We start from the raw sequence: 13947 nt of genomic DNA on the forward strand, positions 1-13947 counted from the left end.
CACACAATCCAGCTTTGCCTGCACAGGTCTAGGAGGGGGTGGAAGGCCCGGAGTCACAGGACCCAAACCAAGCCAATGAGATATTTTTTCCCATTCTTTTTTTTTTTAATTGGAGTATAATTGCTTTAAAATGTTGTGTTAGTTTCTGCTGTACAATGAAGTGACTCAGCTATATGTATACCTACATCCCCTCCCTCTGCGACCTCCCTCTCTCCCACCCCCCCCACCCCATCCATCTAGGTTGTCACAGAGCACCAAGCTGAGCTTCCTGCTCTTGACAGCATCTTCCCACTACCTATTTTACGCATGGTACTGTATATACATCAATCTAATCTCCCATTTCGTCCCACCCTCCCCTTCCCCGCCTGTGTCCACAGGTCCGTTCTCTACATCTACATCTCTATTCCTGCCCTCCAAATTGGTTCACCTGTATCATTTTTCTAAATTCCACATATATGTGTTAATATACGACATTTGTTTTTCTCTTTCTGGCTTACTTCACCCTGTGTTGAAAGAAAGGCAAAGAAAAATTCAATTTCCACTGCAAATGCTAAGTGAGCAGACCTACTGGAGTCTATTTCCTTAGACAGGCAAAGATCTTCCTTGAGATCAAGTGACTATGGAAGGAGAGAAAATCCAGCAGACAGAGCAGGGCTGAATCCCGATGACACATTCTTTTCTCAGTTAATAAATCCCTCTCCAGCCACTTTCACACGATTTTTTGCTAAAGCCAGTTTGAGTTGGTTTTCTGACACGTAACAAAAAACACAGAAACTTTGAGGGGTTTTTTTAAATTGCTGAATTTAGTTTAAAAACTTACACTCAGATCTATAAAATTTTAACCACTGTAATGGTCTGCATTAAAAATTGACATCTGGAATGATGCCAGTGAAATACCAGCATATAATACTATGATACCTGAACGGTAAAAGGCGAAATTCTGATAAGTATCTCCAAACCAACAAAATGTGTGAACTAAGTTTAGACTGTTGAGAGGCACCACCCTCAAAACGAGTTTCTCAGGACACCAGTCCCTTAAGAAAAAAAGAGTGTGGAGACAAACGTGTGAGAGTCTACACACTGCGTTCCCCACTTGGAAAGTCGCAATGGACACTAGCAACGTCAAGGGCTCTGTGAGCTTCTGCACATCAGAAACCTGCTTCCCAGTGCTCTTTGACCACATAACTTTCTTTTATTATGATGACTTTTATTTACTTATTTTTAGCAACACTCGGTAACATTTCATTAGGGAAAACACTGCACTCAAGAACCCACCAGCTCCACCTCAAGTACATCCCTTGTCTCTTTCTTCCCAGTTCGCTGCTATACTGATAAAAATGGTAAGAACCTTGATTTTTCGACAGAATTTGAATCCCACCATCACGGCCTATCACATGACAATATACTTCCAGAAGTTATACGGTCAGCACTGTGCTGCATTTTTCAATTTTGTATTTGAGACTGCTGTGGCTACTTGTGCTTACATATGAGCAAAAAGAAAAAGGTATGCATAAATGGGCTGCAATCATCCCAGAAAACACCTGCTTCAACCAATTCCAACCTAATTAGTTTCTCATAGAAGCTAAAACCCTGCTTTCTACAACCAAATAGCAATTTGATTTAACAATCAAAGTCAATGTGCTGAGGCTTCCCTGGTGGTGCGGTGGTTAAGAATCCGCCTGCCAATGCAGGGGACACAGGTTCAAGCCCTGGTCCAGGAAGATCCCACATGCCGCGGAGCAAATAAGCCCATGCGCCACAACTACTGAGCCCGCGTGCCACAACTACTGAAGCTGAAGTGCCTAGATCCTGTGTTCTGCAATGAGAAGCCACCGCAATGAGAAGCCCATGCACCACAACGAAGAGTAGCCCCCGCTCACCGCAACTAGAGAAAGCCCTCACACAGCAACAGAGACCCAACGCAGCCAAAATTAAAATTAATTAATTAATTGATTAATTTAAAAAAGCCAACATGCTGCATGTCAGAACAGAGTAAACTTCAGGTTGTAACTAATCACTCCAGAATTGAAATTTAAATATTCTGCATCTGTGATTTAATTACATAACTAACGTTACTTCGAGCTGAGTCAAGCAGACAAGTATAGGCACATGAGATTTTTCATTTAATATGATTTGGACATTCCTAGATCAGATGTACTCGTTTTGGAACAGTGAAAATTAGAATTCAAAGAATAAGCTCAATGTTAGAACATGCGATACAAAGGCATGTTTTTAATGTTTCAATGGTCAATAAAGTATGTTTCACTCATTCAAACTTGTGTGCGTATTCATTCATTGAATAGATATTTATTGATGGTCAACTCTGGGTTAAGTGCTAGACGTTAGATGATGGAGAAAGCCTGGTGAGAGAAATAGACTTCCTCCATTCCCTCATGTTATTGGCTGAGTTGTGGCCCCACGTCCATGCCAGCCAAATTCATTTAAGTCCTAACCCCCAGTATCTCAGAATGTGACTGTATTTGGAGACAGGGTCTTTAAAGAGGTGATTAAGTTAACATGAGGTCATCAGAGTGGCCCTAATCCAATACGACGGGTATCCTTATAAGAGGAAATTAGAACACAGACATGCACAGAGGCAAGACCACGTGAAAACACAGAAGGAAGATGGCCATCTATAAGGCAAGGAAGGAAGCCTCAGAAGAAACCAACCCTGCTTGAAACCAACCTCTAGCCTCCAGAATTGTGAGAAAATACCTTCCATTGCTTAAGCCACCTAGTCTGATACTTAGTGATGATAGTCCTAGCAAACCAATACACTCATAAAGCTTAAACTGTATTTGAAGAGACAGACCTTGATCAAATAATCAGGCGAATAAACCCAGACCTGTAGCTCTGACTGGGAGCATGGAGATCCAACAAGAGGTGCTGTGACAGAGGAGAGTGACCTGGAGAGGAAACCGAGGTGGTCTTCCCTGGGGAAGTGACACCTGAGCTGAGATAGGTAGGAGAGGAGTTAACAGGGTGAGAAGGAAGGGGATGTACATTCCAGGAAGGGGATCCAGTATGTGCAAAGGTCCTCTGGAGAGGAACATGAGGGACCAAAGGTAAGCAGTGTGGCCAGGGAACAGAAAGCAAGGAGATGTGGGAGGGGATACATGGCTGGCAAGGTAACCAGAGGCCAAGACGTAGGGTACAAGACAAGGAAGGACTTATTAAGATTATATTCCAAGCGTCTGAGAACTTGGATGGGTAAAAATTACATTCTTATCTTTACTAACCTATAATTAAAATTCAGCCTTTCCGGGCTTCCCTGGTGGCGCAGTGGTTGAGAGTCCGCCTGCCGATGCAGGGGACACGGGTTCGTGTCCCGGTCCGGGAGGATCCCACATGCCGCGGAGCGGCTGGGCCCGTGAGCCATGGCCGCTGAGCCTGCGCGTCCGGAGCCTGTGCTCCGCAGCCGGAGAGGCCACAACAGTAAGAGGCCCGAGTACCGCAAAAAAAAAAAAAAAAAAAAAAATTCAGCCTTTCCCTCTATTATGAATGCAGGCAATAAATCGTGATGGTATCACAGCAATATCTGCCACTTTTTCACCAACAGAAATTAGAAGTATTTTCGTATCTTGTTAGGGTCTTTGCAGACACCATGAAATTTATACGTGTTCATCACTACTTAGAAATTATGGCATTACTGTGCCTGGCTCTGGATCTTGTAAGTTAATGCATTTAAAGAAGCTCATATATTACTTCTATCATCCATACACTCCAAGTTTAGTTAAAGTATTTTGCTAACTATATTTAAAGGTAATTGTTTCCTTTGTAATATTCTGTTATTTTATGCAGTTAAAAATAGTATGCTGAGATAGCTTCCATCGTTTTTACTAGAGCACCAGAAGGGTCCAGGCACAAAAATTTAGGAACGCTTAAGATCCTTGTTTTGTCTCTCTTCTAAGGTTAACTGCTAGCTGCATCACTTGGGCAAGTTTGTTAACACCTCTGAGACTTGGTTCCCTCATCTGTAAAACGGGGATTTAGAAGACTCTCATTCCAGTACAAAGGATCCAATGAGTTAATACACAGAAAATGCTCAGAATGGACTTAGTAAGGCTTAATAAACAGTAGATATTGTTTTTATTAGTAATGAGAATCCACTGTGGTGTTCTGAGGGAGTGACATGGTGGTCAGGCTTAGACTTTGAAAGATCATTCTGGCCCTGATGTGGAGAATGCCTGAAGGAGGACAGAGAGTGGCCAAAACAGGAGACTTGCCAGAGCAGTGCTGCATTTGAAGAATTTTCTAATCTACGGTGAAACTTTTCGGTAGGGGAAACCATTCTTCAAATCAGACCTTAAGTAGAAGCCAGATACATAAACCAGAGAAAGGCAGAACCACCCTGACTGAAGTTGGGTGTGGGAACCCAGAGTCACATCAGCTCAGCATTTCTCTCTTCTCCCAGAAAATCAATTCCAACACACTTAAAAGAAACTCCCGAATCTACAAAGGCCATCGTTTGCAAACTGTTCATAGTTATCTTCTGCTACAACAATTCTGAAACTGCCAGAACTGTTAAAAAAAAAAAAAAATCAGGTCCTTATAAAATGCAGGCTCATCTATTTCTCAACTTGCCTGCCTGTTAAGTTTCACTTAGGATCCATTCATTTATTCAAAAGCATTTGTTGAGCGTTCGCTCTGTGCCAGGTACTTTTTTAGACACTGGGGATACAGCTGCACTTATAGTATTAGTGAAAAATCTAGGGTCGGGGGGGGACAGAAAATAAACACAATAAAATAAGAAAACATATATCTAGATGATCATGGTACAGACTAACATCTATGTGGCCTCCACACTGTAACTGGCGACAAGTTGTTCACTGCTGTAGGCCCAGGGTGCAAAAGGGCATTTGGTAAAATCGGCACTCGAAGCTGAAGAGAGGGGTGGAGGGAGGGAGGGAGGGAGGCAGGGAGGCAGGGAGGCAGGGAGGGAGGGAGGGAGGGAGGGATGGACGCACGGACGGACAGACAGAAGGAAGAATGGGTGGATGGGTGGGCAGATGGACTGTTGGACAGATGGAAGGATGGAAAGAATGGAAAAAGGAAGAATGGGGAAGGCAGGAAGGAACATTGTAAGGGAAACTAGATATTGAAGGAAAAGTAGAACACAGAGAAAATGAAGTATATTATTTGAGAGGAGGAATAAAAGCCTTTAGTAGCCTTAACCTACAAAGCTGTATTTAATTCATATAACCCTAGGAGATGTTAGTTTCATTAACATCATCATCATATCATCATCCCCACCAGCCCCGTTTTGTAGTTCTGGGGGCTGAGACGCTAAAACATTGAGAGACTTTCCTAAGAGGGTCCCAACATACCTGGAACATAAAAAATAGCACACAAATTGGCCGTGTTTCCAAGAAAGCCAAGTGAGACTCTGAAGATGCTAAAAATTAGAAGAAAGGGAAGGAATACCCACAATCATAATTTCCTGGCGGACCTTTTTGACTTATTTGAAATGTCTACTCCCCTATCCCCAAAGGGGGGTCAAGGTGAGTCTTCCCGGATGGCCCAAAGAAGGCCTGATTCAAGGGGTCCAGCAGATACTGTGCTTTGACAGGATGCCCACACTCAGAGCATTTATAGGAGGGAAAAAAACGTGGTAAAAAAATTTTAAACTGACTTTTATCAGCAGAAAAACAATAAAGATGAAAATGAGTGCTGTGAAATGGAGCCAGATAACTAAACAAACAGAAAACAACACACATTGAGAATCAGACTTCCTATACTCTGTAATATATTCAAGCTATGTTGGTTTGTTTTTTTAAAAGTTAAATCTAAACAACAGCAACAGCAGTTATTTCCTTTCCAGAAACACTTCATGTGTGTCAGGCATGGCACTAAGCTGTGTGTCCTTGAGCGGCTCACCTAACTTTCCATGCCATCGTTTCCTCAATAGGAACATGGGGACAGTAGGATTGACCTCATCAGCTATTGTGAGGATTAACTGAAATGGTGAATGTACAGTGCTTTGGGACATGCCTGGTGGGTATTAAGTGCTCAAAATGTGAACTGTTCTCATCACCACCACCCTGGATTCTTCCTCACAGAAACCCAATAAGGTGGATCCAATCAAGTCCATTTTACACATGAGTAAACCAAAGCATGGTGAGCGATCCTCAAGGTTGGAGGGCAAAAGGGACTCACTGTAAAGTCCCTTCATCAAGACAGATGCTAGGGACTTCCCTGGTGGTCCAGTGGCTAACACTCTACGCTCCCAACACAGGGGGCCTGGGTTCAATCCCTGGGCAGGGAACTAGATCATACATGCCGCAACTAAGCGTTCGCACGTCACAACTAAAGATTCCGAATACAGCAATGAAGATCCCGCATGCCGCAACTAAGACCAGACTGAGCCAAATGAATGAATATTAGAAAAAAAAAAAAAAGAAAGAAAGAAAGAAAGAAAAAGAAGACAGATGCTGACAACACTGACAGCTGATTCTGGCTAAGCCTCTGCTCTTGACCAACCACACCTGGAAACTCTCACACAGCAAAGAGCAGCTGCCCCGCTACTTCTCGCTAACTCACACTCCTGTGACTAAGCCCTCAGCTGCACTTCTCAAAGCAAGGAAATCCAGTGGGCAATAAAACAAATGGATGCCAAAAAAGCAGAAATCTGTTATACAACCAAAGACTTCCATGACACAATACCGCAATTACTACTCACTACTCTGGCTGGATGCCTCTCTGAACAGATGAAACAACTGGTTTCCTTTCTGTTTTATTTTTCCTGTTGAATGATTTTTTTCTGTGTGTATATTTAGCAAACACTATATCAGGGTACTAGATCAGAAATTTCTTTTGCATATAAGGTTGCTTGTGCCCAAGGGAAAACTTAGTAAATGAAATGGGCATTTATTACAAAAAGTAATTCTGGAGAGAAAGAAGGAAGAAAGTCCCCAAAGTAATAAGCTTATTAGTACCTGAATGCCATATGAAATCCACCCTGATATATTCCCCCACACAATCCTCCTCAACAAAGGTAATGGCAAAGTGAAAAAAGGAGGATAAGAAATAAATGAACTAGAGAAAGGAAGACAAAATGGAAATGAGTGCAGGAGGAGAGAGAGATTTTGGGTGGGAGAGTACTAAAGGGAAAGCCCAAAAATGACTCAGGCATCACCCCCATCAAAGGATGCAGCGACTTGCCAATCATGTCACAGGGAGAGCACTGCAGAGCTCACAGTCTGCATGGACCAGAGGGATACGTGTGAACCAAGAGAAAACAAGATCTGTGCCCTGGACACACTCCCTCTCAGTCCGTCTTGCCATGGGACCCTGTACCTGCTGCTCCTCTACTTCCCCTATTATGTAAATTGCCTCATTTTTCAGGTCTCAGTCATGTCATTTTCTTCAAAGCTCTTATGATCTGAAATTATCAAGTCCATTTGCTTATGGACTTCTTTTTATCGTCTGCCTCACAAAGTTCAGTATACAGTGCTGATGCACGAATACCGCTGGGCGCAGATGCCCAGACCTCTTCTAAGGAGAAGCCATTGGATATATGAACTGTTGGGACAGAAGGAGATTTCATTCCATGTGCAGATGCCAAGAGCTCAGTTCTGGCTGCTTGCTGTGTTGGGAAGTCATGCCAGTCCACAGCCACAACACTGGGAAAGAGCTCTGTGATTGACTTGTGATGTCTGTCATGAGTGGTGCAACAAGTACGCCGGTGTTCTACTCACCCTTTACTCATCCTACATCACCTAGGATGCTTTCCTTGTTTCCACTCTCCACAAGCAGCCAGACTGCTCCTCCTTCCCAAGGTGAGGCGGGTTCTGTTACTGCACTTCTCAAAACCCTGCAGGGACACCCCTTCTCACTCAGAATAAAATCCAATGGCCATTCAACATCACCTCCCTCTCACCCAATGGGTTCCAACTGCTGTTCCGCAAATACAACAAGGACACTCCTGACTCCCCGTCCTGGAAGCATCTTCCTCCATCAGAAACACCCTCTTCCCCCCAAACACCCCCAGGCACAGATCTCCTACTTCCTTCCTGCAGGTTCAGCCCTCACTTTACCTGAGGGGCCCACCTGGCTCACTCCACGTAAAATCCGCTCTCCCTCACCATCGCTTTCTGTAATCCCATCCAGCTTTATTCTTCTGCAGGACATTTCCTACTTGACATGATTTATGTATTGTCTGTTTCCTCCCATCCATCCCTTCCCATGCCCCCACCTAATACCTAAACCCCATTAGAAAAGGAATTTTATCCTCTTTATTCCGGGAGTATCCAGAACACTTAGAACAATATGTGGTACATAAGGAGTTCCCAATAAATACGTGTTGAAAGAACGAATAAATAAATTCCCACTGAGAACTAAAAAGGGGGACGTCCCTGGTGGTCCAGTGGGTAAGACTGTGCTCCCAGTGCAGGGGGCCCGGGTTTGATCCCTGGTCGGGGAACTAGATCCTGCATGCATGCCACAACTAAGAAGTCGGCATGCCGCAACTAAAAGATCCGGCATGCTGCCACGAAGATCCCGTGTGCCGCAACTAACACCTGCCTCAGGCAAAATAAATAAATATTTTTTAAAAAAATGATTAAAGCCTATTTTCATCTAAAGAACAGTTCATCCACCCATGGAAACATATCTATATATTAGGGAACCACTGACTGAAGCTGCCCGCTTTGGCCAGGCACAATAGTAACTGCTTGCATGAGCTGTCTCACAACAGGAGGTCCCAACAAGGAACATGGTGCTGCCGCCAACAGCTAACTGGGAGAATTGGGAGGGGCCCACAGGAGAGAGGAGACGCCAGCCCATAGTATATCCTACCGACCTCCCCGAATCCTTCGCACTGCAATCCATCTTGGCTGAGAGATGTGCGCGTCACCAGCAAGGACCTGAATCAGACCAAATATGGGCCAAGCAAGGTGACTGGCCAGAGACACCCCAGAAAATAACCCCATTCCTGTGACTGCAAGCCACCTGGCAGAGCAGTTCTCCAGGGTCCAGGCGCCCCTTTCCAATAAAGTCTTTTGCTTTGTCAGTATGTGTGTCTCCTCGGACAATTCATTTCCAAGTGTTAGACAAGAGCTCGGGCCCTGGAAGGGGTCCCCCTTCCTCCAACATATATGAGCTTCAGATCTTGCTACCCTCATACCAAATACCATAAACCCAATTTCCCAGTTTGAAACAATTATAGTGAAAAGCCAAATAGAAATACACATTTGGATTCTTAGCAAAAAGCAATGTACCCCACCCTGAAACACATGTAATAAAGAAACAAGATGGGGAAGAGTTCTCCTGCATAACCCCTTATAGATTTTCCCTAAAGCAGTGGTTCTCAAAATATGGTCCCTGGACTCAGCATCAGATGCCCTCCCCCAAGCTAGAAACTCAACGTCTTGGGCCCTACCCTAGATCTCTTGAAACAAAAACTCTGAAGGTGGAAGCCCAGAAATCTGGGCCCTTTAATAAGTCCTCCAAAAGATTCTGATGTACACTCCAGGTTGAGAACTACTGCCCTGAAGGAAGATGTGAGATTTTCAAAATTTACTTAAACTCAGCACAATTTTACTCTTTTGGCTTGTAAATTAAAAACATGATTCCTTATAAGGTGAGATAGCTCTTAAATAATAAACAGCAAATTTTATCCTATCACTTTAATGGGGCTCTCGTTTTGACTAACAGTTGTACAAAATGGATCTAATGTGTTAAATATTTTTTAAAAGCAAGCTTCGTATTCCACAGCTTCCCCGGATCTACTTACAAATAAAACGGAACAAGCATATCTAATTTCATCGCAATGCTGTGACTGTTTCAGGTAACAGTTCTGATAATTAGCAGAAATCAGAAAAATAAAAAATGACTGTAAAACATCCTGTAAGAAATCCTCGAAGGATTGAAAACGTTGAGTGTCTAACAGTCCCATGTCCAGAAATTTCACAAAATGTCTTTACCTGAAGCTGTTTCTCTAATTGCTTCTAACAAAGTCAATGTATATGTTAATTAAATATTAAGCCCAAATGTGAGTACTGATAAGATGTGCACAGCTCTTCAGAAAACCAAAGCACTCCAGTCACTCCCCAGCTCTAGAGAACACAGAGGGTTGGGGTCCCCGTATCACTTAGTCAATGCATGGTAGCCACCACCATGGTGCCCATTATCAAATTTCGGAGACAAAAAATATGCCCACAATATGGCTGGAGGCCAGTTTATATAAACAAGTTAGCAATATGAATTGCGGGCCTTGTGCTAAGTGCTACATTCATAATACATATTGTTTCAGTTTCATAATAGCCCTGGGAAGTTTGCATTTATCCTCAGTTACAAAGGAAGGAACTAAGGTGTCAACAGGCAAAGTAACTTACCTAAAATTGCACAATACAAAGACCAAAGCCTGAACTTGAATCCAAGTAGGTTTCCACACAAGACTCACTTTTTTTTTCTATCACACATACGGCTTCCTTGAGCTTCCAAGACAGACCCCCAAATAAAGGCATTCTTACTATAAGACTGAGAAAGATATGACTAGGCTTGAATACAAACTTCATTTGCCAAGAAATGGTCTCTGGCAGACCCAGATTTTCCCCTTTTCCTTCTCTGATGCTCTAAATCACAGCTATACATTTCTAACAAAAAGATATATGCATCACAGACAGTCAACTGGAGCAAAAGAATAAAACAGAGAAGGAAATATTAAGAAATGGCTGCAGTGGTAGCCATGATAAATTTTTAATTTGAACATTTTCTGAGGCCAGATTTCAGCTTATCAAGCGCTATGCAAATCACATGCAAAAATAAAGCCTACATATATTCCCATGCCTGTCATTCCCCCCAACCCCGCCCCACTCTCCCTAGGATGTGGCCCTTGGGAAATTCAAGTAGAAACAATGGAACTTTGCCCTCTTGGATCTGTGCTCTGGATGGAACATTTGCTGTAGTGGAGATGACAGATCTGAGGGAAGTTTCTTATCGGTATTCCATACATATGTTCATGGGTCTCCTACAATGGCAGCGTAAAATCCAAACGTCAAGAAGAATTTGTATATACATATTTTTTAAGTGTCAATTTCAAAGGCCTCGGCCCAGTTACAGACAGACTTTTGCCACCCTGCTTCTTTAAAAATCAATGCACGCATGCAACAAACCACCTCTTGGATTGACTCGTTGGGCAGAAAAAGTTTTCATAGTTGAACCCAATGCCTTTGAAAAGAGGATTATAATGGAAACCAAGGAATGCTCAATGCCACCATAACCCCCGGGGTGACTACTGTCATTTGTCATAGGGTAATTTGTAGGCTTCCCGGGAGACCTCTCACACTTGGCATACACCTCCCGCCTCCTAGCATTACCAGCCTCTCTAGCTTGGCCCGTGCAATTGTTTAACTGGTCTTGATTCTCCTAAATCTATCCCCTTTGTATCTTCAGGACTCAGCTTAAATGTCCCCTCTTTGGAGAGGCCATCCCTAGCTAAAGAAGATTATCCAATTATTTTCTGTCACAGTACTTAAACCACCTGTAATTATTTTATCTATAGCATATCTCTTCCAGAATCTCAACTCCTTGAAAGCAGAGACCTTGTTTGTATTGGCAACAGAGTATCTCTAAAGCCTTGGCCTTTCATGCATGTTTGTCAAGGAAATGAATAAATAAGCAGCTCCCTTTTAAAATGTCCACTCCTAAAAGCTTGAGTTCTAAATACGGTGGTGAGAAACTTTCTTCCTTAGATCTCTGAGATGCAGGGCTGCTCCCCTGCTAAGGAAGATGGAAGGTACCTGCCTTCACAGAATACTTTCAAGCAAAATCTGGAGCAGAGACACTGAGAGGAGGAACCTATGGAGGCAGGCCACCCTCCAAGTTCAGAAGATCCCCGCTGCACTTGCCAATCTGCCTCATTTGGGCTTCAAGGCATGATGTGCTTTTCCCTACTGTTTGGGCAGAGGGTGGCTGGATTTTCAGTCTTTGCTGCTGTATGTGCTGTATGGCCACTGAACCAGAAGATAAGCACATCTAACAGCTGCTCCAATGCTGACTCAGCTAAACTAGAGTAATGAACACCAGGCGTGCATACACTGAACAGAGGATTGGGATGTAAGTGAGGACCCAAGACTGGCGAGTCAATTATCCATTCAAATGCTAGCAAGACTGCCCTGGACAACTTTTCTCACTGATTAGTATAGAGACCCAATAAAAACTTGTCCAAGAAAATTTAAATACACTCCCAGGTGCGCTTTCTCATTCCATTAGATGTACTGCCCTTAGGTGATTCTATCTGAGCCCAAGGCTTCAATTACTATCTCTATGCTAATGAGTCTTCCAGGCTGGACCTTTCTCCTGATCTTCTCCCATATCGCCAACTGCCCCTTGGACACTACTTGGATATCTTGCAGGCATCTCAAACTCAGAATGTGCAAAACTTTCCTAAGGTTATGCGGATAGCGAATGGCAGGTTCTTTTCAGGTTTAGATGACACCAAAGACTACACAGCCGTTCCCCCTCATGGATGGGGATGCCTGTAGGTAGGAGGGAGGGAGGGTGTGGCTGGACAGATTTGCTTGGGTAAATGAACCACAACGAAATGAATTCTACATCACAAATGGCAGTGAACACTGTCAATAAAATGTTACCCCATTCTCCCTTTAACCTGAGAATTGTTAACTTCAGTATTAGCTGGGGATTTCTTAGACATTGATAGCCTTAAAGTTATCAAGAAATTCACCTTTGGGCTTCCCGGGTGGTGCAGTGCTTAAGAATCCACCTGCCATTGCAGGGGACACGGGTTCGAGCCAACGCCTGGGAAGATCCCACATGCCGCGGAGCAACTAAGCCCATGCACCGCAACTACTGAGCCTGTGTTCTAGAGCCCACGAGCCACAACTACTGAGCCCGTGTGCCACAACTACTGAGCCTGCGCTCTAGAGCCCATGAGCCACAACTACTGAAGCCCGCGCGCCTAGAGCCCGTGCTCCGCAACAAGAGAAGCTACCGCAATGAGAAGCCTGTGCACCGCGTCGAAGAGGAGCCCCCTGCTCACCACAACTAGAGAAAGCTCCTGCACCGCAACAAAGATCCAACACAGCCAAAAATAAAAATAAATTAATTAAAAAAAAGAAATTCACTTGCCTAGAATTCAGTGGATTTGGGGGGAAGCTGGTACAACCTAATGGCCCTTTATTTCCTTCTTAGCTTTTGAAGTGACTCGATCAATGAAGGATCTCCCAAGGCAGGGTGTGAGGAGTGGAAGAAGGAAGGAGGTCACCAGTCCACTGTCCTCTCCTAACAATCCTCATAGGAAAATACCATTTCTTGAGCAACACCGTACACGTCCAGCCGGCCATGTGTTCTGCCTCATTCTTTTTATATTTTCGTTCACCAATGTGAACAGTTAGCCCCCTCCTTGAATAGAGCTCTGTCATTCTTAGAAAATACAGTGCATTTGCAGCTTGTTTCCAAGCTTCAACTCTTTCCAATTTTCTTAGACACAGTTGTTACCAAACGTTACCAGCCCCAGGTATCAACTCAACCACTTTGCCCAGGGATGCCCATCCATCCTTCCCTGTGGGAGGCTCAAGTCAGACTGGTTGTGGTACACCCCCTCATTTCCACACACTTCCTCAGGATTTCCGGGATATTGCCACTTGCCAGGTTCCCCCTGCCCTTGATCTCTGTTTCCAGTTATCTTTGTCCATATTGTTTTGAATTGGATGTGTTGTTGTTGTTTTTCATCTGACCTGGCACCAAGAGCTTGCACGTTTGACAAGAGTCAATGGGGCTTAAGTGGGTTTTAAATTTAGGGATGCTATGGTAGGTCAGTTTCTTTTTTTAACACTTATTTTCATCAATTTCTGAGAATTGAACGCCTTACCTTGTGAAGACTCATTTCTTCAGATTTTCTTTTTTTTTCTTTTTTTGGCACAGGTAGCATCAGTGTGTAGAAATGCACCTGTCTAATGAGCTAAATATTTCTCCTCCATTGTAGTC

General features: G+C 43.7%; 1 protein-coding gene across 19 annotated transcripts in view; it reads right to left on the bottom strand.

Moving 5' to 3' along the window:
- The window catches only part of MAGI1 (membrane associated guanylate kinase, WW and PDZ domain containing 1), a 615965-nt gene that overhangs the window by 317887 nt on the left and 284131 nt on the right, over positions 1 to 13947 (bottom strand). Inside the window, exon 1 of one of the 19 annotated variants that reach the window (XM_073787523.1) lies at positions 3240 to 3410. The exons of the other annotated variants lie outside the window; for them this stretch is intronic. The gene's annotated coding sequence lies outside the window, so the exon portion shown is untranslated. Of the gene's footprint in view, positions 1 to 3239; positions 3411 to 13947 lie in introns of those variants that run through there. 19 annotated transcript variants of the gene reach the window in all.

Source organism: Tursiops truncatus, chromosome 10 (assembly GCF_011762595.2).
Source record: "Tursiops truncatus isolate mTurTru1 chromosome 10, mTurTru1.mat.Y, whole genome shotgun sequence".
NCBI lineage: Eukaryota > Metazoa > Chordata > Mammalia > Artiodactyla > Delphinidae > Tursiops > Tursiops truncatus.